The sequence below is a fragment of the Ctenopharyngodon idella genome, chromosome 24 (assembly GCF_019924925.1).
Source record: "Ctenopharyngodon idella isolate HZGC_01 chromosome 24, HZGC01, whole genome shotgun sequence".
NCBI lineage: Eukaryota > Metazoa > Chordata > Actinopteri > Cypriniformes > Xenocyprididae > Ctenopharyngodon > Ctenopharyngodon idella.
This window is the reverse complement of record NC_067243.1, coordinates 1,500,724-1,526,072: the sequence shown is the minus strand read 5'-3', so window position 1 is coordinate 1,526,072 and position 25,349 is coordinate 1,500,724. Positions and strand designations below refer to the sequence as shown.

The window sequence follows — 25,349 nt, the reverse complement described above, 5'->3', positions numbered from 1 at the left end:
TTTATGTATTTATTCAGAGATGTGAAGAATCTCGGGACTAACAATATAGTGTATTATAGTTTCATCCTTAAAATCTACTATCACGTAAAACAGGATTTGTTGATAAATTAAACTCAATGTACAATTGAACTTGAACATGAATTATTGTATTAATACCACACACACACACACACACACACTCCTTTCTCACCTGTTTTTTTTTTTTTTTTTTAAAGCAAACTTACACCACTGCACACACCCATACTGAAAATGCAAATTTTGCAGCAGTTATGTTTATTTTATTTAAAACATATGTTTTTAATAAGTAACTAGATATGAACGTTTGGGGTGTGAAAGTGTGCAGTTTATGTTGAAGAACAAAACGTCAAAGTATCGTCAAGTTGTCTGGACTATTACTCTGATTGTTTGCTGCCTGCCCTGATCCTTTGCCCGGTTATGACTACGATTATTGTGCCTCTGACACTGTTGTTCACACTGCTGATAAGACCCCCGCCTGCCTGTACTGTGAGCTTGCTGTTACCAATAAACCGCTTATGGATCCCAATCAACCTGAGTCGTCACAGTATATATATGAATTCATGTATAAATAACATTATTAAAGACCAGATAACTTTAAACGAATGTTCTATTAATGTTACTGGAAGAACGTTTGTTCATAAAAATGTTCCCTGTTTGCTGGGAGATGGTTCACAGTCAATCAGAAAGAGCTTTAGTGCCAACTGTTCTTGCTCACACTAGGAATGTTCCTTGGTAGTGGAGCTTTCAGTATATATATATATATATATATATATATACAGTGGGTACGGAAAGTATTCAGACCCCCTTAAATTTTTCACTCTTTGTTATATTGCAGCCATTTGCTAAAATCATTTAAGTTCATTTTTTTCCTCATTAATGTACACACAGCACCCCATATTGACAGAAAAACACAGAATTGTTGACATTTTTGCAGATTTATTAAAAAAGAAAAACTGAAATATCACATGGTCCTAAGTATTCAGACCCTTTGCTCAGTATTTAGTAGAAGCACCCTTTTGATCTAATACAGCCATGAGTCTTTTTGGGAAAGATACAACAAGTTTTTCACACCTGGATTTGGGGATCCTCTGCCATTCCTCCTTGCAGATCCTCTCCAGTTCTGCCAGGTTGGATGGTAAACGTTGGTGGACAGCCATTTTTAGGTCTCTCCAGAGATGCTCAATTGGGTTTAAGTCAGGGCTCTGGCTGGGCCATTCAAGAACAGTCACGGAGTTGTTGTGAAGCCACTCCTTCGTTATTTTAGCTGTGTGCTTAGGGTCATTGTCTTGTTGGAAGGTAAACCTTTGGCCCAGTCTGAGGTCCTGAGCACTCTGGAGAAGGTTTTCGTCCAGGATATCCCTGTACTTGGCCGCATTCATTTTTCCCTCGATTGCAACCAGTCGTCCTGTCCCTGCAGCTGAAAAACACCCCCACAGCATGATGCTGCCACCACCATGCTTCACTGTTGGGACTGTATTGGACAGGTGATGAGCAGTGCCTGGTTTTCTCCACACATACCGCTTAGAATTAAGGCCAAAAAGTTCTATCTTGGTCTCATCAGACCAGAGAATCTTATTTCTCACCATCTTGGAGTCCTCCATGCGGGCTTTCATGTGTCTTGCACTGAGGAGATGCTTCCGTCGAGCCACTCTGCCATAAAGCCCCGACTGGTGGAGGGCTGCAGTGATGGTTGACTTTCTACAACTTTCTCCCATCTCCCGACTGCATCTCTGGAGCTCAGCCACAGTGATCTTTGGGTTCTTCTTTACCTCTCTCACCAAGGCTCTTCTCCCCCGATAGCTCAGTTTGGCCGGACGGCCAGCTCTAGGAAGGGTTCTGGTCGTCCCAAACGTCTTCCATTTAAGGATTATGGAGGCCACTGTGCTCTTAGGAACCTTAAGTGCAGCAGAAATTTTTTTGTAACCTTGGCCAGATCTGTGCCTTGCCACAATTCTGTCTCTGAGCTCTTCAGGCAGTTCCTTTGACCTCATGATTCTCATTTGCTCTGACATGCACTGTGAGCTGTAAGGTCTTATATAGACAGGTATGTGGCTTTCCTAATCAAGTCCAATCAGTATAATCAAACACAGCTGGACTCAAATGAAGGTGTAGAACCATCTCAAGGATGATCAGAAGAAATGGACAGCACCTGAGTTAAATATATGAGTGTCACAGCAAAGGGTCTGAATACTTAGGACCATGTGACATTTCAGTTTTTCTTTTTTAATAAATCTGCAAAAATGTCAACAATTCTGTGTTTTTCTGTCATTATGGGGTGCTGTGTGTACATTAATGAGGAAAAAAAAAATGAACTTAAATGATTTTAGCAAATGGCTGCAATATAACAAAGAGTGAAAAATTTAAGGGGGTCTGAATCCGTACCCACTGTATACACACACATAGATATATATTTAGTTACCACTTGTAGTACACTTATGGTGTAATGAAGGGTCAGCAGAATGGGGATCCATTTGCAGCTTTATTAGATTAAACACCAAGGCAGACAGGGGCAAAGGCAAAGACATAAACAGGAACAGGCAATGGTTGAGGCAGGCGGCAGGCAAACAGTAACGGGTCACAGGCAGAGATCAGGGCAGGCGGCAAGCAAACACAGTCCAGTAAACAGGCACAGTTCAGGGCAGGCAGCAGAGAATCACAACGGGTAAACAGTCCAACAGTAACAGAATAAACAGTCCACAGGAAAACGCTCAGAAATGATCACCGGGGCAAATCAAGACTTCGCGGTGAGTGTGTGTGTGTGTGCGGCTTAAATAGTGTGAGCGTGATGGGGTGCAGGTGTGTGCGCAATCAGTCCCAGGAATGAGGGCCTATGGGAAACGTAGTCCGAATGGGAACAGTCAATATTCGGGTGATGGCTCCCTCCGGTGGTGCGGAGTAGGAGGCGAGGGAGCCACATTCGTGACATATGGGTTCAAGTGTAAGCGGTAACTAAATACATTTTTTTTTTTTTTATACAGAGATAGTATGTTAAAAGCACATTTTAGTTCATATACATGGTGTCTCAAAATAACAGTTGAGTACACTTAGATGTCCTTAAGATTATCTTAAGAAGTACTAAAGAAGAATTTTTAGTATATTAAGTACAAAAATTGGTGCGCAAAAATAGAGCACTTTAAGTACATGATGAAAGTACTTTTTTTTTTTCACCTGGGAGAACAAGCAAGGGATATAAGATTACATGTCACACGTTTACTTAAATAAATGTATGTTTCTGAAATGTTTGATACACCATTGTGTTGTTTGTGATCCTCCATCAGCAGCTGCAGTATCTCTCAGCTGTATCAGTGCATCACTGTGACGTCTGACTGACCGAGGTTTTTGTACCACTCTTTATCACTGTGTGAACACAGTACTACCAGAACAGTGTACACTCTGACAGTAATAATCTCCTGTATCTTCAGTCTGGACTCCACTGATGGTCAGAGTGAAATCACTGCCAGATCCACTGCCACTGAATCTAGATGGAGTTCCAGTATAACGGCTTGTTGCTGCATATATGAGGAGTTTAGGAGCTTCTCCAGGTTTCTGTAAGTACCAGGCTAAACGATCACCACCACACACTCCACTGCTGGCTTTACAGTTTATTTTGACTTCTTGTCCTGGTTGAGCTGTTAGTATCGATGGAGTCTGAGTTACAGTGTACTGTCCTCTACACTCTGAGAGAGAGAGAGAAAAAAACTGATATATTACACATTTTAAGAGAATTAATAACCATTGTAAAAATTGTATTACACAAACCTTGAGCAAACAGTGTGAGAGTCCAGATGAAGAAGGTGATTGTGTTCATTGTTGTTCTTTTGTCTTGTGTGATGATGAAGATTGTGTTCTGTTCTGCTCTCAGTCATGAAGTGTTAAACTCACAGCACTATAAACACTCTCAGAGCACTGAAGCATGTGTGACAATGCAAAGAAGTGGGCAGGATTTACAACAGTGTGAGCTGCTTACAAACTAATATATGCTAGAGTTACAGAAGTAAGAAATGTAATTTTTTTTAACAGTAAGTTTTTCTTGACATTACATACATTTGTATAAATTACACTGAAAGCAGCTTCATTCCACTGTAGTCATTGTAATAAATAAATAAATAAATATCCTCTTCACAGTTTTATTTTTGTATCAAACAGTGTGTGATAGTTAAGGTCAGTTTGTCATGTCTGTCGCTGGTTCTTCTGTCGACTCTAAACTCTAGTCAGTCTGTCTGTGTCTCCATCTGTCTTTGGACTGTGTTTTTACTGTTTCAGGATTCTTCGAGTTTTTGTCTTTATTATTAAACTTTTTGGTTTGATCTGCATTTGATAACAATATGTTAGTGAAATGTGAACTTGCCTTGCATAATTTGAGATTTTTAGTATATTTTTGAATTAGAATCACAGCTCATGAAATATATTTCTTTAAACAGTGTTATATCAGCACATGACAAGAGAATGAATGAGAAATATAGGATATTGTAAATATGCTTTCCACTGAGGCGAATGAAGTCTGGTTTCACATTAGTGTCACGTGACCCACCGCAGCGCGAGCACAGTCTGCTCCGGTCCAGAGACACGAGAGCACAGAGCGGATCATATGCGCGAGCTGTATTTTAATGTGATATGGAGGAGATTAGAAACTGCTAGAGATTCGTAGGTAACTGAGGCTTTACCGAGCTAACGGCTCTGGCCGAGCTGTGATATAAACGAAACGCTATTGGCTATTTTATAAAAGGGGAGGGGCTGTTTGATAAGTCCCACCCCATCTTCCTGTTTCAGTTGAAATTACATCAACACATTGAATAATGCTGCTTGTTCCAAGGCACTTCAGTGGGCCTTTAAGGCAAGTCATTTCACTCGGCGGCCATCTTTGAAACGCCTCTCGTTCATTTTTTTCTCGTTCATTTTTTAAATCGCCAATGAAATCTGAGATCAACTGTCTCATCAATTTTGCTTCTAAACGCTCAAATCATGACCAAAAAAAAAAAATCTGTATTTTTCAGGCCGGACCAGCCAATGCACATGTGCTGTTATAAGTCTCAGAACACTGACTGTTTCTATAGCAACCAGAGCTTCTAACGGCAGCTGCAGTGACCCAATGACTTTATCAATCAGTGATTGGCTCTTTTATTTAGAAGGCGGGACTTATTCCTCCATATTTCTCTCATAGAGTGGTGCAGGTATGACATCAGAACCCAGAAGACTAAGATTTTACAATGAGGTTTTATTATGTGTTTTTTTCTTTTTCTTTTTTTTTTTTCAAAATTATGAGTAAAATAAGGTCTGTGGTAAACATAACTTGACTATACTTTGACGTTTTGTTCTACAAAGTAAATTACACACCCATAGGTGTCATTTGTGTGGGACAGGTAGAACATGTTGTCCCCACCACTTTTCTAAACATCTCGCGCCGCGGATGTACATAATACTAATGAAACATCTCCAGTTTCAGAGCAGAATATTAATTTCATTTGTTTGTTAAATAAGAGGCGATCTGGCTCTGGAATGTGCTGTTTTTGAAATCATGCTGAGTGTTTGTTCATACTAAAAATAATAAGTAACTAGATATGAACGTTTGGGGTGTGAATGTGTGCAGTTTATGTTGAAGAACAAAACGTCAAAGTATCGTCAAGTTATATAAATTGAAAAACCCCATTTATAAAACCCCACAGGAAAATCCCGCAGGAACCAGAGGTGAATTAGACTTCCAGGTTCTGACGTCACACCTGCACCTCTCCATTCACAGTAATATGAGCGAACCGTCTTTCTATATCTGAAGTGTTTGTTCTAGTCAGATACATTCTGATTTTTATGTCAATTTTGATGTTATTCTTAATATAAAAGCTCTTGTGTCTCGTCTCTCAGCACAGCAACAAAAATTTGTTCAAGAAAATGTTTTGTTAAAATATGTTAAAAAGAATGTTTTGCTAATGTTCCCATTAAGTTATTTCTGAATGTTCTCTGAACGTTAAAAATGTCCAGTTTTTAAAATGTTTTAAAAATGTGGTTATGTGAATGTGTATGTTACAAATGCCAGCGAAGATCCCTCGATCGGCCACCGGAGGTCTCACTCTCCCGAGTATTAACTGGACTACAAATCCCAGCACACACATTAGTTATTATTATTTAGTCACCACTAGTACACTTATGGGTTCAAGTGTAAGCGGTAACTAAATACATTTTTTTTTCTTAAAATACAGAGATAGTATGTTAAAAGCACATTTTTGTTCATTTATGGTGTCTCAAAATAACAGTTGAGTACACTTAGATGTTCTTAAGATTATCTTAAGAAGTTCTAAAGAAGAATTTATTAAGTACAAAATTAGTGTGCGAAAATAGAGCACTTTAAGTACATTATGAAAGTGTACTTTTTTTCACCTGGGGGAATAAGATTAAATGTCATGTTTACTTAAATAAATGTATGTTTCTGTAATGTTTAATACACCATTGTTTGTGATCCTCCATCAGCAGCTGCAGTATCTCTCAGCTGTATCAGTGCATCACTGTGACGTCTGACTGACCGAGGTTTTTGTACCACTCTTTATCACTGTGTGAACACACAGCTACTAGGACAGTGTACACTCAGACAGTAATAATCTCCTGTATCTTCAGTCTGGACTCCACTGATGGTCAGAGTGAAATCACTGCCAGATCCACTGCCACTGAATCTAGATGGAGTTCCAGTATAACGGCTTGTTGCTGCATATATGAGGAGTTTAGGAGCTTCTCCAGGTTTCTGTAAGTACCAGGCTAAACGATTACTACTATACACTGCACTGCTGGTTTTACAGTTTATTCTGACTTCTTGTCCTGGTTGAGCTGCTGTTATTGATGGACTCTGAGTTACAGTGTACTGTCCTCTACACTCTGAGAGAAAACAGAAACAAAAATGAAAATATTTTAATAGAATAAAAAAAAACAACAACAACTGTATTTCACAAACCTTGAGTAAACAGTGTCAGAGTCCAGATGAAGAAGGTGATTTTGTTCATTGTTGTTCTTTTGTCTTGTGTGATGATGAAGATTGTGTTCTGTTCTGCTCTCAGTCATGAAGTGTTAAACTCACAGCACTATAAACACTCTCAGAGCACTGAAGCATGTGTGACAATGCAAAGTGACTCTCTCTATTTAAATCATTATCCTGAAGACTGTAGATCAGTCACAAAAGACATTTTCCAACAACTTCCTCATGTTGTGAAACATGTCAAACAATTATACACACATTTCTGAAGTCTATTGACAGAATCCTGTATATTATTGATTTGGTCATTATTAATATTTTGTAAGGTCACTGAACACTTTCTATCATTCTGGGCTCATTATTAGTTGATGTAATAAACTGCAGCAGCTCTTTGGTTTAATTGTGTTTCTGAATGACACAATATCAGTGTTCAGGGTGGAAGATTTCTCAGTTCTCTGGTACTGAACAACATCCATGAGCTCCAGCAGCATTAAAACACACTGTGCTCTTCTACTGTGTGGAACTGCAGTGTCAGTAATGGAGCGTCTAACAGTTCAGTTCAACAGCCTTTACTGAGATACTGCAGCTGACTGAATGTGTCGTCATGTTACAGTTCATAACAAACTCAGTTCAACTGTCAGACTGATCAGTGATGGCATCAAAGTCATCAGTGTATTTATACACCATAGGGAAGATGTCTCTTTAAGAACAGTGTACATTTATGTGATTACTGAACAATGTACATTTACATAATTATTATTCATTGCCCAGTACATTATTATGGAAATGAATGGAATCATTTGCAGATTTAGTTTAGATGTTTTATTGTTAATCACTGTTAATTCTGCAATAAGCCTCATTTTTCATCATGATCATAATCAGTACAAATATTGCAATCATAACTGATATTTATGTTTATTTCTCTGTTTTCCACATACATCACATGTCTCATATATAATCTCAATCATCTCCACTGACACTATTGTCTCTTAAACAGTTGAAAATGATGCTGTAACTATGGTCATCATTTTTAAATATTTGTTTCAGTTTATTTCACTCTTTGTTTAATAGATTTAATATGTAGTAATATTAGGATATCTTTGATGGATTTTCACAGGCTTAGACTGAACGTTTGAGTCTGGGACAAGAGTGTAAAAAATCTAAGATATAAGATAAAAACACATTGGCAAAGCAGTAAAATCTAATGATGAAGGCGTGATAAAAGGTTTCCAAGATGGTTTCTGGATTCTGCTCCATGTTGACATGATCGAATCCCATAATATCTGCAGATCTCTTATTGTACCAAAGGTTTTCTGTTGGATTCAGATCTGTGATCTTGAAGGCCACTGAAGAACATTGAACTGATTGTCAAGATCACAAAACCAGCTTGAGACGACTTCTGCTTTGACACATCATCTCACAAATACATGCAGGTCATTTGCATTTCTATATTATTTGTGTCTCTTAAAGGATTAGTGAATGAAAATTTCCTGATAATTCACTGCATGTCATCCAAGATGTTCATGTTTTTCTTTCTTCAGTCGAAAAGAAATTGAGGTTTTTGAGGAAAACATTCCAGGATTTTTCTCCATATAGTGGACTTCACTGGAGTTCAAATGTCAGTTTCAGTGCAGCTTCAAAGAGCTCTACACAATCCCAGACGAGGAATAAGGGTCTTATCTAGAGAAATGATTGGTCATTAAAATAAATAAATAAATAATTATGGTTTTCTATTTTAATATACTTTAAAATATAATTTCTTTCTGTGATGCAAAGCTGAATTTTCAGCATCATTACTCCAGTTTTCAGTGTCACATGATCCTTCAGAAATCTTTTCTAACAATATAAATCTTTACTATCACTTTATCAATTTAACACATCCGTGCTGAACAAAAGTATTAATTTCTTTCAAAAACGAAAAAAGAAAGAAAAAAATTACTGTGCCCAAACTTTTGAACGGTAGTGTATGTTGTTGCAAAAGATTTCTATTTTAAATAAATGCTGATATTTTTTTTAACTTTTTATTCATCAAAGAATCCTCAAAGTATCACAGGTTATAAAATAATATTAAGCAGCACAACTGTTTCCAGCATTGATAATAAATCATCATATTACAATGATTTCTGAAGGATCATGTGACACTGAAGACTGGAGTAATGATGCTGACAATTCAGCTTTGCATCACAGAAATAAATTATATTTTAAAGTATAATAAAATAGAAAACCATAATTTAAATTGTAATAATATTTCACAATATTATTGTTTTTTCTGTGTTTATTATGAAATAAATGCAGCCTTAATGAGCATAAGAGACCTTGTTCAAAGACATGAAAAATAGTAATGTTTCCAAACTTTTGACCGGTAGTGTATATGTACTTTTTAACCACAAATGCTTGTCTTGCACTAGCTCTGCGATGCGCCACGCGTACAGTATATTGTATTTTTTTTCTTTTCTGAATAACAAGGAAATGAGTAGAAATTAATTGTTGCCATATGGCAACGCTGTACCATAGAGGGTTAAAGATTGCTTGTTTCCCTTCATGTTCATGTGTGTTAACAACACAGCACTGTTATTAGGGTTACACACCCTTGCTGAAGTTGTCTTTAAAAGACTGAAGGTGTTGTCCTGTTTTTTTTTTTATTTTTTTTTTTTATTGTCTATAGATTTAACAAAACAAAACAAACAAATGGGGAAGGAGGAGCAACAGACATGTTATCAATAATTTTACAATCTGAAAGGGGATGAGAGAGAGAGAAAAAAATACATTATATTGTCATTCCTATATATAGTCCAATATGTTGGAAGAAAAACATTGCCATGCATCAGTGGTACTGGGTTTAGCCTTGTTGATTTGTGCTGTTGTACATCCACAAGTCACTATTTTAAGGAGGCTTTGAATCCAATATGTTTTTGCACACATGTGCGGAGTAAACCAGTTCTGTATTATTGTCTTCTTTGCCGCTGTAAAACCAGCAAACAACATTCTCTTCTTTAATGAACTCATACAGGAGTTAGAATCGTCATTGAGAAGACATAAACCTGGATTAGAGACGTAATCAATTTGTAGTAAAAAGGACAAAACAGAATTCACATGAGTCCATAACAATAACTGGACATTCCCAAAACATGTGGAGAAAAGTGCCTGATGATACAGTGTTACAGAATCATTTTAAAAGAAAAGCAAAATATCTTCTGTGAAGGAACTGACCAAATCTTCTGCCTTTTGAGGAGAGTCGAACATCATCTTCTCACCGTTTGTTGCCGCCGGATAGATGAGGAAGGCCTGGAGACTGAGTGCTTTCATCTTCTTCAAGACTGGATTAAAGCTCTTTCTCTTGGTAGTTGTGGCTGGGCTATAGTCATGAAAAAATAGTGGCGTGACATTGTCCTGCGTATATTTCACCGGATACGCCTGCCGAGCACCCTTCAGGATCGCTGACCTGTCATGCCATCTTAGTACATGGAAGATGAGAGTACGCGGCCGATCAGAGTTTTTCCTTCAGTCATACACGCGACGGGCCCGGTCAATCTCGATGTCACGGCCTTTCAGTGAAGAGATCCACCTGGAAAGATTAGCTCTGAGGAAGCCCGCTGCATCAGAGCCCTCCGCCCCCTCAGGCAGAGCCACCAGTCGTACGTTATTTCTCCTGCTCCTGTCTTCAGTGTCCGCAATTTTTTCGGTGAGTTGTTCCAGCTGATTTCTTAAGTTTTTGACTGTCCTCCTATCCTCATGTGCAGCAGCCTGAACAGAATCGACCCGGTCACGTGTCTGTTTTGCGTGTTGGCTAGCTTTTCAACTTCTGCTTTTTGTTCTTTGACAGAAACGTTGGTTGTTTGTATATCCAAATGTAGATCACGGAGTGCTGGGATCAGTGCAGAGTCTATCACTTCTCTTACTGTCGAAGCCACAACCGAATAGAGAGTACTTTGTTGCTCTTTGAGCGTTAGCTTGATACCGTTAGCAATAGCAGTGTTGAGATCTTCTCTGGAGATGGTGGAATCTTTGAATTTTTTCTTTATTGGCGATTGTTCAATCTCTCTTTTTCGATTGTCCTTGACTGCTGGGATACTCATAGTGGGCTAGAAAAAGAGTGGTTCAGAATTTACTGACAGGATTATACAATATCTGACAAAGTGAGACGAGCGAAGGACTGTGTGTGCATTGCTAGCGAAGGGTCACATGATCGCCAGGTGCTGTTTATTTCATCCTGCCACATTTAATCAGTTTCACATGATCAAGAGTGCAGTTATACTGAATATCAGCACGGCTGTGATTCTACCATAGACATGAAGAGCAGCACGACTGTGAATGTCATATTACTTTTATATAACACTTCTATTAGCAAGAACTTTCTAACTTACTTTTCAGACTAAATCTGATCAGTTAGTTTGCATTTTTTTCCATGACCACTGGAGAAAGAAACCGCTTCTTTCAATCCTGGAGTGAGAGAAAACACATTAAAAACAACTGCTATTTCTGCTTCACTCCACATCGCTCTCTTACTGTGATCTGAAACACAAACAATAAAACATCCCAGTGCTGCCATAATTCATATCAGCACTAACAGTTATTTCGGTAACACTTTACAATAAGGTTCATTAGTTAAACATTAGTTAATGTGTTAACTAACATGAACTGACCATGAGCAATACATCTGTTACTGTATTTACTAATCTTCGTTAACATTAGTTAATGAAAATACAGTTGTTCATAGTTTTTCATGTTAGTTCACAGTGCATTAAATAATGTTGACAAGATTTTAATAATGTATTAGTAAATGTTGAAATTAACATTAACAAAGATTAATAAACGCTGTATAAGTGCAGTTCATTATTAGTTCATGTTAATTGATGTAGTTAACTAATGTTAACTAATGAACCTTATTGTAAAGTGTTACCTCTATTTCATAAAAAAAAAAGACTATATATAAATTTATGTTCACTCTATTAATTAATTTTAAAAGTTTTTAGAAACTTTGCTAAACATTGTCATTGTGTTGTTTGTGATCCTCCATCAGCAGCTGCAGTATCTCTCAGCTGTATCAGTGCATCACTGTGACGTCTGACTGACCGAGGTTTTTGTACCACTCTTTATCACTGTGTGAACACATCTTTACTGTTTGGATAGTGGAAACTCTGACAGTAATAATTTCCTGTATCTTCAGTCTGGACTCCACTGATGGTCAGAGTGAAATCACTGCCAGATCCACTGCCACTGAATCTAGATGGAGTTCCAGTATAACGGCTTGTTGCTGCATATATGAGGAGTTTAGGAACTTCTCCAGGTTTCTGTAAGTACCAGGCTAAACGATTACCACCATACACTGCACTGCTGGTTTTACAGTTTATTCTGACTTCTTGTCCTGGTTGAACTGCTGTTATTGATGGACTCTGAGTTACAGTGTACTGTCCTCTACACTCTGAGAGAAAGATCAAGAAAAAAAAAAAAAAGTATATTATTTAAAATTATAAACATTTAATATTTCAAGAGAATAATTGTAGAGCTGCGTTACACAAACCTTGAGCGATCAGTGTGAGAGTCCAGATGAAGAAGGTGATTTTGTTCATTGTTGTTCTTTTGTCTTGTGTGATGATGAAGATTGTGTTATGTTCTGCTCTCAGTCATGAAGTGTTAAACTCACAGCACTATAAACACTCTCAGAGCACTGAAGCATGTGTGACAATGCAAAGAAGTGGGCAGGATTTACAACAGACAAACTAATATACACTAGAGTCACACTATGATCATTTACATTCTGGCTAATGTTAGTTTTAGTTAGTTCAGTAGTTTTTTTATTTTTTTTTTATTCTGACCACTGAGACACTGAGAATCAGTGTTGGGGGTAACATTAGTAATAAGATTACTTTTTTTCAAGTAGCTAGTAAAGTAACGCATTACTTTTAAATTTACAACAAAATTTATTTAGTTTTTTTTTTTTAAATAAGTTGCTCAAGTTACTTGTTTTTCCATGTATTGACTGACAGCTCTCCTGTCCTCATGCTGAGAGAAATAAAGTGCAGAGGTGTTGTGTGTGAATGATGGTTATTGTATAGACTAAATGTGAATATGCATTTACTCATCTCACTTACACAAAATCAGAGTCAGTATTCCTCAAAATGAATAAAAACAGTGAAATGCAATCTTGAAATGTATTTATTTTTAAGTTTTATTGCTGAAGTAAGAGTGTTGAACTTTCTTCTCCTGCATCCTATTCTTCTGCAATCCAGAATGGCAGCACAGCCTAAAGGTTTGTTTGAGCTGTGCCCTCTACTGTACAGCTGGGAATTTGCATTTCCTTCAGTCTGAGGCTTATTCATTTCACTTTTGGTGTGAAATGAAACTTTTTTGTAGTTATTAAAAACAAGCAAGCCCAGCCCAGGTGAGAAAAAGTAACACAAAAGTAATGTAATGCATTACTTTCCACAATTAGTTACTTTTTTAGGGAGTAACGCACTATTGCAATGCTGAGGATGTGCAGATGAACGTCCATCTCTGTGTCCATATTCAGTCATGTGACCAGTTTGACTGACAGTTTGACTCTGGCTTTAATAACACAACTGTGATTGGTTTATTCATCACCAGCGCTGAGAAATTTATGAGGAATCATGTGACCAAGTCTCTGCTACATATTGTGAATTTTGCATACATACTATTTACTATATCAGAATAATATTGTGACGAGCAGGGCGGGGCGAGAGCCATGAGAGAAAATCCTACAGTACTGTTTGTCTTGTTCTCTTGAACCCTCCCTTCCCCTCCCTCTCTCTTATCCATTCAACCATCCTTATCATCCCCTCTTCTCTTCCTTTCCAGGTTGTATCGGGGGTCCTAATCACTCGGCCAACATTTAACTGAGATGATGTCCCCACCCTGAGACTCTTGGCCGCCAACACCAGACACCAGATCAACCTGATTACCATCCCTTTCCTCTTCATCCTCTCCCAATTTATCCCTAACTTTCTTCAGTAAATAATTCTCCAACATTCATGGATGTGGTGTGGTCCTTGATAGTGAAATGTCCTTTAAATCGAAAAGGTAAAATATGAGAACCATTATAACTTTGGTCATCTTTTCTGACATGTTTTAATTCAATGTTTAAAACAGGATGTTTAAAAAACAATACATCACTTTTTATTTTAAATAATAATAATAATAATAATAATAATAATAGCTCTTCTGGGCAGTGGATCAGTATGACTTTGTCATCATGCTGTGTGCCGGAGATCTCCAGTGCTTCTGGCACTTTGCTCACTATGGTGAGAGCTTCTACTTACACTTCATGGTAAGACATTGTTCTGCATTTAAATATTAGTATGAACTTGAATGGTTTGAATGTTTCAGCTCAGTATGTGTGTGTTCAGGTCCAGCTGGTGACTGTGTGGCCCTTGATAGACATCTGTCTGTGATTGTTAATGCTCCGAGCGGATTAATAATCGGCACAGCTGACGATGAAAGTGCTCAGATTGTCTTCAGTGTTGAGGAGACTGGTGAGTCTCACCTTGATACGTGTTTTAGTACATCTGCTGCCCACGTTATGAACAGAAAAATCATCTGTTTCTAGAACTCTAAGTGGATTTCATGTGGACCATGCAGTGAATCCCAGACACAGAATAATTCACACAGAAATTAAAAATTAATGTTGTTTATAAAAATTAATGTTGTTAATGTGTGTTTTCTTTTTAATGAAACATTAAAGGAAAAATTATACTAAATTAATTAATATCAAAGTACCATATTAAAAGTCACACTTTCAAACTCCAAAAATTACAAACAAAAAAAAAAGAATGAATGAATGAATGAATGATCATGTGTATCTCAGCAGGTTTTTATCAGATGTGCTTCAGTAATTTCCACAATCACTTTGGGATCATGCAGGTTTTCCTAAACTTTGGTGTGTATTATGAGGGACAAGAGAAGAAAAAGGAAGAAAAGAAGAAAAAGAAAGAAGAGGATATGAAACAGATAAACAGTTCATTGTCCTTTATTGGGGTAAAACACAACTGCATCTAGCAGAAACAAACACATCCTTACTGTAATGTGGGCGACAAACCCCGCTGTTAACAAACACTAAACCTGCGACTGCTTCATCTCCATTTATAACCTGATCTCCAGTAATTATTTGAGTCAGACACGACTGTTTCTTCAACATCAGACTTGTGGTGAAATGTTTTTTTTTTTTTTTTTTCCTTTCAGTAATAACAAGGTGTTATTTGAACTTTCCCAGTGTATCTCCAGAAACAAGAGAAGCAGTGGATTCCAGTAACATGAAGCTCCTGTGAGGACGCTGAACATCTGCTGATGGAGCTGCTCTATTCTGAGAGGAACAGAATCACCTGATGATCAAATATGAGTTTCACTGTCCACACTTTATTCTCTGAAATGAGTCAGAAGAGTTGGACTAATGGAGAGATGAGGTTTGTTCATGTTCATCAGTTTATAATGAAACACTGTCAGTGTCTGAAGCCTCTGGACTGCTGAGATCGTCCTTGACTCGGTTAGAGAGTAAGAGCTCCAAGAGTTCAATCCACAAAACTATTAATGATACGCTGGATTCAGAAAACAGGTCACGTCTGTGAGCAGTTGTGTTTGTATGAATGAATGAGGGTGAGTGTGGTCTGAAACAATGACAAATTATGCAAATTAGACACAAATATGAACAATCCTTCTGTTAAACTGTTACAGATATTAAACATTTCCCATCATAAACATAAATGAATAATAAACAATCAACCATCATGTGAACTTCACTGACACTTCCACAAATGTCATGTAATCTTAATCTGAAATCACATACTCTCTTCAGTAGGCACTTATTTTGAACAAGTAATTACTTCACGACCGCTAAAAAAGTATGTTCGGTATAGTATGAGTGTGTGTATGAATGTAATCTGGACATCAGATGGAGCAATGATATTACGCAGCGCCTCTCAAAAATGTCTCCATGGTTGCAAGGCAGCTCCCTGTGCAAGCAGGGGGTCACAGGCACTGTGTAATATCATTGCACCTGCTGCAGCCATGGTACGGCAGCAAAGTTCCTTGATCATTAAGCCAGAATGAGAGTATAGTTCCTAGTCATATCGGCCTAGAACATCGCCACTTTTAATTTTCCGTCGGTCTTAGTACACGATGTAACTACAGAAGAGTCAAGTTTTAAATAGGAAAATTATTGAAACTCTTTGGTCATTTTTTAACGAGATGCTAACGGTCTAATCAGATTCAATGAACTATGCTAAGCTATGCTAAAAGTGGTACCGCCAGACCCGGAGATCGGCTGAATGGATTCGAAAACGGTAAAACTCAACTGTTTAACTCAAGGGGAGTTGGAAAATGAGCCTATTTTCAAAAAAAGTGGAGTATTCCTTTAAAGGAAAGGTGTGTAAAATTCAGTTATGTTAAAGACATGTGACCCTCTAGTGGTGAAGTATGGAAGTCCAATTAAAGGGATTGACTTTCCAACAGTAAATAATACAGATAATATTGTAGTGTAAAGTTTTGCAAGGACGAGCACCACTCACATTTTCTCCACATTTTAGTCCAGTTTAGTAAAGAATATAAGATTGTATGTTACATGTTTACTAAATACATCATAATAAATAAATAAAGTCTCTGAAAGGTTTGATACACCATTGTGTTGTTTGTGATCCTCCATCAGCAGCTGCAGTATCTCTCAGCTGTATCAGTGCATCACTGTGACGTCTGACTGACCGAGGTTTTTGTACCACTCTTTATCACTGTGTGAGCACCCAGTTACTGTTGATATAGTGCCAACTCAGACAGTAATAATCTCCTGTATCTTCAGTCTGGACTCCACTGATGGTCAGAGTGAAATCACTGCCAGATCCACTGCCACTGAATCTAGATGGAGTTCCAGTATAACGGCTTGTTGCTTCATATATGAGGAGTTTAGGAACTTCTCCAGGTTTCTGTAAGTACCAGGACAGACAGGGTGTGCTACAGCCTGTTAAAGGAGTGCTGGCGCTGCATCTCATCACAACAGTTTCTCCTGGTGTGACTGTATGAACTACAGGAGTTTGAGTAACTGTGATCTGTCCACTGGAGCCTGGAAGAGAAATGAATAGGATTTAAATTAAAAGTACATCAAGACAATAGAAAAATCATGTGTCATATTAGAAATACATGTCATATTCATAAAATATAAAACTTTAGTATATTTGATTTTAAGCAAGTCAGACTTTCACTGTATACCTGATATACAGATCAATGTCCAGATGAAGAAGGTGATTGTGTTCATTGTTGTTCTTTTGTCTTGTGTGATGATGAAGATTGTGTTCTGTTCTGCTCTCAGTCATGAAGTGTTAAACTCACAGCACTATAAACACTCTCAGAGCACTGAAGCATGTGTGACAATGCAAAGTGACTCTCTCTATTTAAATCATTATCCTGAAGACTGTAGATCAGTCACAAAAGACATTTTCCAAGAACTTCCTCGTGTTGTGAAACATGTCAAACAATTATACACACATTTCTGAAGTCTATTGACAGAATCCTGTATATTATTGATTTGGTCATTATTAATATTTTGTAAGGTCACTGAACACTTTCTATCATTCATTCTACACTGTTCTGGGCTCATTATTAGTTGATGTAATAAACTGCAGCAGCTCTTTGGTTTAACTGTGTTTCTGAATGACACAATATCAGTGTTCAGGGTGAAAGATTTCTCAGTTCTCTGGTACTGAACAACATCCATGAGCTCCAGCAGCATTAAAACACACTGTGCTCTTCTACTGTGTGGAACTGCAGTGTCAGTAATGGAGCGTCTAACAGTTCAGTTCAACAGCCTTTACTGAGATACTGCAGCTGACTGAATGTGTCGTCATGTTACAGTTCATAACAAACTCAGTTCAACTGATGGCATCAAAGTCATCAGTGTATTTATACACCATAGGGAAGATGTCTCTTTAAGAACAGTGTACATTTATGTGATTACTGAACAATGTACATTTACATAATTATTATTCATTGTCCAGTATATTATTATGGAAATGAATGGAATCATTTGCAGATTTAGTTTAGATGTTTTATGTTAATCACTGTTAATTCTGCAATAAGCCTCATTTTTCATCACGATCATAATCAGTACAAATATTGCATTCATAACTGATATTTATGTTTATTTCTCTGTTTTCCATATACATCACATGTCTCATATTTAATCTCAGTCATCTCCACTGACACTATTGTCTCTTAAACAGTTGGAAATGATGCTGAAACTATATGGTCATCATTTTTTGAATATTTGTTCAGTTTATTTCACTCTTTGTTTATTAGGTCATCATAGATTTAAAATGTAGTAATATTAGGATATCTTTGATGGATTTTCACATGCTTAGACTGAACGTTTGAGTCTGGGACAAGAGTGTAAAAAATCTAAGATATAAGATAAAAACACATTGGCAAAGCAGTAAAATCTAATGATGAAGGCGTGATAAAAGGTTTCCAAGATGGTTTCTGGATTCTGCTCCATGTTGACATGATTGAATCACATAATATCTGCAGATCTCTTATTGTACCAAAGGTTTTCTGTTGGATTCAGATCTGTGATCTTGAAGGCCACTGAAGAACATTGAACTGATTGTCAAGATCACAAAACCAGCTTGAGACGACTTCTGCTTTGACACATCATCTCACAAATACATGCAGGTCATTTGCATTTCTATTGAATTTGTGTCTCTCAACTATTCTGAGAAGCATTGTGTGAATACTTGGCTAAAAATATGTGTCTTTAATCTAGATTGAAACAGAGAGAGTGTTTCTGAGCCTCGGACATTATCAGGAAGATTTTTTTCCTGAGTTTAGGAGCCAAATGGGGAAAAGCTCCTTCTTTATTAGACTTTGATATTAGTTTAGTGGTTTACAGGTAAGAAGCAGTATTGTATCATTTGTAGTTGAAAATATAGCCCTAAGCGGCAATCATCAGGGTCCAAGCACCAATGTCCATGTGGATGATTAACAATCCGAATTAAATGAATCTTATGATGAGGTTTTTACTGAAAAGTCCATCTTGAATCTTCACTGAAAGTTAGTGTTTGATGAAACAGGTTACAGCAACACACAGGTGTCAAAAAGAACAACTGACTCTCAAAACAAATCACTCCCTCTTACTGTGTGTTAGATTAAAAGACAAGTAAAAAAAAAAAAAAAATAAATAAATAAAAACTTTAGTTTTGTAAAGAATGCAATCACAATATATGTGGTGTATGTGTGGAGTCTCATATTCAACATTTAAATTTAGATGAAACTTACAGTCCTGGCTGTGGTGTGGGTCAGCATCTGTCTGTTCTTGTTCAAGACCATCCCCTGGTCAGTTCCTCCACCTGCACCACCCTGGACTTTCTGTTTGTTCATCCCTCTATTAGGCTTACACACCCTTGTTGAAGTTGTCTTTAAAAGACTGAAGGTGTTGTGCTGTTTTTTTTTTTTTTTGTTTTTTTTTTTTTTTGTGATCAATTTTTTATTGTCTATAGATTTAACAAAACATCCATTCAAACAAAAAAAAAGAAAAAATGGGGAAGGGAGAGCAACAGACATATTATCAATAATTTTACAATCTGAAAGGGGAAGAGAGAGAGAAAAAAAAAATCATTATATTTTCATTCCTATATATAGTCCAAAATGTTGGAAGAAAAACATTGCCATGCATCAGTGGTACTGGGTTTAGCCTTGTTGATTTGTGCTGTTGTACATTTTGTACATGTGTTTTTGCACACATGTGCGGAGTAAACCAGTTCTGTATTATTGTCTTCTTTGCCGCTGTAAACAACATTCTCTTCTTTAATGAACTCATACAGCAGTTAGAATCGTCATTGAGAAGAAAACCTGGATTAGAGACATAATCAATTTGTAGTAAAAAGGACAAAACAGAATTCACATGAGTCCATAACAACAACTGGACATTCCCAAAACATGTGGAGAAAAGTACCTCATGATAAAGATGTATGCTAGATACCAATCCATCGCGATGCATAATCCTCTTAAAAGAAAACGGTAAATAAAAGTATTGATGCCTGTTAAAGGGAACAGAAAAAAACAAACAAAAAAAAAAAAAAACAAGATAAAGGAACGACAAACAACAATGTACATGTACACGAGAATGTAGCTGTGTGCAAACAACAGAAACAAATGTTGACCAGTCCACTTCAACACAAGACATGTCCCCAGGCCCACTGAGCCAGAAACTGCTCTCCATTTGCCCCGAAAAAAATAAATAAATAAAATAATTTGTTATTATTTACGAGTCAGCGGACGAGCGTACAGGACAAGATTCCAAAAAGAAATGAACAAGTCGTCCCCTTGGAATTAGAAGGTTCTATCTGACATTTTTGTCAAAATTGAGTTATTCACATATTCATATTCTGTGACAACTTATTTACATTATGTGATGTTTCTTTTTTAAGTTTTGGTACTTTTTTAGAAAACAAAAAGGTTCTATCTACAAAGTTGCACTCTAACTTGACTCTATAAGGTTCTATCTGCGTGAGCCAATCAGCACTTTGAATGCACACAGAAGGACCAATCAGGATCAGCGTTCTTTGTCATGTCGCCACAACAGCGGAAGAAAGCGCACGAAAACGCTAAATCAGTGAAGACTAAATAATTTCACACAACGCGATGTTTATTAGAAAGCTCATGATCGACTATTTTATTTATGATCTTGACAATGACAGCAGCCCAAATTCCAGGGAATTACAGTCTTGTTGTGTGTTTTGCTGTATCTTTTGTTAGGGAGTTATTTTCAGTTAGACACCATGCTAACGTTAGCCAGCAGCGCTATTAAAAGGATAGGTTCGGGTTTTGTAGTCTATTTACTTATTTCCAGTCACGTCATTGTCATACGAGGGAAAGTTATGTACATATTAGGTTATGTTTTAACCTTGATCCATCCTGTGTGCTTGAATTGAGCTGTATAGCTATAAAGCTCTACGCTATGGCATACTGGATTAAAGTGTATACTAGATTAAGTGAGATGAAATGTTAAATTTTAGATTGTTGGCAAAAACTGAGTTGTTGCATAGTTGAAGTAATTTAAATATTTTAAATGTGAAATATTTTTAATTAAATATAGTCAGTGAAACATTTTTCAATGTTTATTAAACTTTGTTAAACACCTTTGCTGAAGCATTGTCTGTTTTCTTGCAGTTTTTTAGTCTTAAAATGTCTTAAATTTTACAATATTGCTGCTTTCTGTCTAAACAAAAGGAAACTTATACTTAAATGGTTCCTGCAATAATGTGTTAAATTACCCACATATAAATATTCATTTAAAATATAAAAAATAAATGTCATAAAAACCATTAAATTAAACTTTCTCATGCATGTCAACACATTGTTACAACACTAATATTATGTTTTAAAGGAAATCATAAGCAAACTGTTTGTGTTTCTTGAAAATTATTGCTTCAATTATTTTTTTTTACCAGATAGAACCTTATAATTCCAAGCGAAAAAGTGTTTTTTTTTTTTTTTTTTTTTTTAGAATTAAAAGGTTCTATCTGCATTTGACCCGTTCCAAAAATCCCCATTTACAAATTTGAGAGGATTTTGATATTGTACATTTAGAATACATTTACTGTCCCTGTCATTTTCATGTTTGAAAGAAACTTGTTCCCCATATAGTTTTTGCTATATGGAATGCAAAAACTTTGAAGCTCAATATCTCAAAACCGCTCAGAACGCAGACAGAACCTTATAATTCCAAGAGGATGAAGTGTCCATGGCCACCTTGTTATCGTTCTCTTAAAGGGTTAGTTCACCCAAAAATGAAAATTCTGTCATTAATTAGGAATTTTTATGGCAGTCTCTGGCCAACCTTAGGAAGTAGTCTCTAGTTGGGTGAAGGGCAGAAACTGCATGTGGACCAATGAGAAGTCCTGTCCTTCCCAGGCTTGGTACAAGAGGTCTTCTTCTTGCCATCTAAGAGAGGTCTGGATGTTGTCCTTACATTTTTATCTGATGGCGTTGGACAGTATGTTTGTGTTAGTCCACCAAGATCCAATCAAAATGTAGCAAACCTTTGTCCGCTGTTACGGACAGAGAGGGGCCTGGCCATAAACTGGGCCCTGGAATGAGCTGTTCACTACAGGAGCAATGACATTTCCTCTCTCAAGATCCATAAAGGTACTAAAAACATATTTAAATCAGTTCATGTGAGTACAGTGGTTCAATATTAATATTATAAAGCGACGAGAATATTTTTGGTGTGCCAAAAAAACAAAATAACGACTTATTTAGTGATGGCCGATTTCAAAACACTGCTTCAGGAAGATTCAGAGCGTAATGAATCAGCGTGTCAGTCATACACACGATGTGCCCGGTCAATCTCGATGTCAAGGCCTTTCAGTGAAGAGATCCACCTGGAAAGATTAGCTCTGAGGAAGCCCGCTGCATCAGAGCCCTCCGCCCCCTCAGGCAGAGCCACCAGTCATACATTATTTCTCCTGCTCCTGTCTTCAGTGTCCGTCATTTTTGGTGAGTTGGTGAGTTTGTGACTGTCCTCCTATCCTCACGTGCAGCAGCCTGAACAGAATCGACCCGGTCACGTCTCTGTTTTTCCATTTTGGCTAGCTTTTCAACTTCTGCTTTTTGTTCTTTAACAGAATCGTTGGTCGTTTGTATATCCAAATGTAGATCACGGAGTGCTGGGATCAGTGCAGAGTCTATCACTTCTCTTACTGTCGAAGCCACAACCGAATAGAGAGTACTTTGTTGCTCTTTGAGCGTTAGCTTGATACCGTTAGCAATAGCAGTGTTGAGATCCTCTCTGGAGATGGTGGAATCTTTGAATTTTTTCTTTATTGGTGATTGTTCAATCTCTCTTTTTCGATTGTCCTTGACTGCTGGGATACTCATAGTGGGCTAGAAAAAGAGTGGTTCAAAATTTACTGACAGGATTATACAATATCTGACAAAGTGAGACGAGCGAAGGACTGTGAGTGCATTGCTGCCGAAGGGTCACGTGATCTCCAGGTGCTGTTTATTTCATCCTGCCACATTTAATCAGTTTCACATGATCAAGAGTGCAGTTATACTGAATATCAGCACGGCTGTGATTCTACCATAGACATGAAGAGCAGCACGACTGTGAATGTCATATTACTTTTATATAACACTTCTATAAGCAAGAACTTTCTAACTTACCTTTCAGACTAAATCTGATTAGTTTGCATATTTTTCCACAACCACTGGAGAAAGAAACCACTTCTTTCAATCCTGGAGTGAGAGAAAACACATTAAAAACAACTGCTATTTCTGCTTCACTCCACATCGCTCTCTTACTGTGATCTGAAACACAAACAATAACACATCCCAGTGCTGCCATAATTCATATGAGTACTAACAGTTATTTCGGTAACACTTTACTATAAGGTTCATTAGTTAAACATTAGTTAATGTATTAACTAACATGAACTGACCATGAGCAATACATCTGTTACTGCATTTACTAATCTTCGTGAACATTAGTTAATGAAAATACAGTTGTTCATAGTTTTTCATGTTAGTTCACAGTGCATTAACCCTCTGGGGTCTGAGGATTTTTGGGCCCTGGAGAAGTTTTGACATGCCCTGACATTTATGCTTTTTTCAGTTGTTTATAAACATATCAATGACAAAAGTGTCATTACACTGTATTCAGCACGAGGCTACCATAATATGTGAGGAACATGTATGTACATGTTTGTTTTTTTGGAGGAATAACGTTTATGTGTGGTTATTAAAAAAACAAAAAACTTAAGTCACTGAAATAAGACCAAAAAAAATATATTAAATCTGTGTTCACAAGACTTCTGGGTATTAGAGGTTGTAGACTAGAGTTTTTGCTTCAAAATGATGTAAAAATTATCCTGCCTACTCGTTCATATAAAACAATATATTGATTTAGTTTTTGTAAGACACTTTTTGTCAAGAAACACAGTATGCGTGGAAGCGTGAATCTTCATGAATAATGCTGTGATTCACACCTGAGAAGACAAAAGATTTGCATAATGAGCTGTAATGACCTGCATATCAATGAGCTCTTTCAGTCAGGTAGGCTGTGAAAAAACCCTCTGTGATCATGTCTCAAGCTCATCATGGTGCATATCAAACATACAGAAAAAACAGCAATACTGTGAAATATTATTACAATTTAAAATAATGGTTTTCTATTATATACTTTAAAATAAAATGTATTTCTGTGATGCAAAGCGTCTGAACATTCATGTTACCTCTATGGCATTTCATATAGTCTTTTAGCTTAAAAGCATGCACATTTGGAGAAATATTGATGGATTCTCATGTTTATGTCAATTTTCTATACAGAGGAGTAATATTTATTCAATATTTATTGTCATCACTGTGAGTGGATGCTGAATACTGTTTTCAATTCATACTTGCAGCCGGAGGGTGCTCTGTACACCTTTAGTCCACAAATTACTCTAAAGAAGAACAGGCATCATGTGACGTTCCAGGAACTAACAGAGGCTTCCAGAGATCGCTAACCATGCCTATAACATACAGATAAACACTTTTCAAGACAATAAATACACGATTGCGACGATGTATACATGTATTGCCTCAGAATTTGCGTCTGAATAGCGCTCGCTCCGTGGGAGTGGCCGCATTAGCGGATAATGAGCTGAATCACGGGCGTCTGACATGGCTCTCTTTTCATACAGATTACATAAACAGAGAATTTTTGTTTTCGATTTGACTTACACGATTTAAAACCTGACATTTCAACGTTTCTTTAGACATAAGTCTAATTTTTTTGTGATTAGTATTCACTAAGTTACAGTTCATTTTCTGAGAGCGATCAGATTGGACTTCGTTCAGAGGGATACGACAGATCACGCATCATGTTTTCTTTATTTTACAAAAAGCACATCATTTTGTTTTTACTCTGAGTGTACACAAATAAAAGAAGATATTTCACAGATTAAAATGGTGTACAACTCTTAATTGTATGTGCAACATTGACGGAGTATTTTGAGTCTCTTTCATACTGATAAGAAAAAGCAAGGTGGTATCGCAGGCGCGACCAGCTGACCCCTGAGTGTTAATTAATGTTAACAAGATTTTAATGATGTATTAGTAAATGTTGAAATTAACATTAACAAAGATTAATAAATGCTGTATAAGTGCAGTTCATTATTAGTTCATGTTAACTAATGTAGTTAACTAATGAACCTTATTGTAAAGTGTTACCGTTATTTCATAAAAAAAATAAATGACTAAATATAAATGTATATTCACTCTATTAATTAATTTTAAAAGTCTTTAGAAACTTTGCTAAACATTACCATTATGTTGTTTGTGATCCTCCATCAGCAGCTGCAGTATCTCTCAGCTGTATCAGTGCATCACTGTGACGTCTGAC

The 25,349-nt window shown here is 36.9% G+C and overlaps 2 long non-coding RNA genes and 1 gene segment (V, D, J or C); 2 read left to right on the top strand and 1 right to left on the bottom strand.

Moving 5' to 3' along the window:
- LOC127506608 (uncharacterized) overlaps positions 1-16,594 on the top strand; it is a 25,287-nt gene extending 8,693 nt beyond the window's left edge. The window contains exons 2-3 of the long non-coding RNA XR_007928089.1: positions 14,849-14,962; positions 15,198-16,594. This is a non-coding gene — a long non-coding RNA (uncharacterized LOC127506608). The remainder of the gene's footprint in view (positions 1-14,848; positions 14,963-15,197) is intronic.
- Positions 1-25,349, top strand: part of LOC127506557 (Ig kappa chain V-III region MOPC 63-like) — a 220,849-nt gene that overhangs the window by 31,391 nt on the left and 164,109 nt on the right.
- On the bottom strand, positions 10,327-25,349 carry LOC127506605 (uncharacterized). Its single transcript, XR_007928086.1, has 3 exons — positions 25,273-25,349; positions 22,348-23,203; positions 10,327-10,535 (listed from the first exon to the last, which is right to left on the bottom strand). It is a non-coding gene; the product is annotated as an uncharacterized LOC127506605 (long non-coding RNA).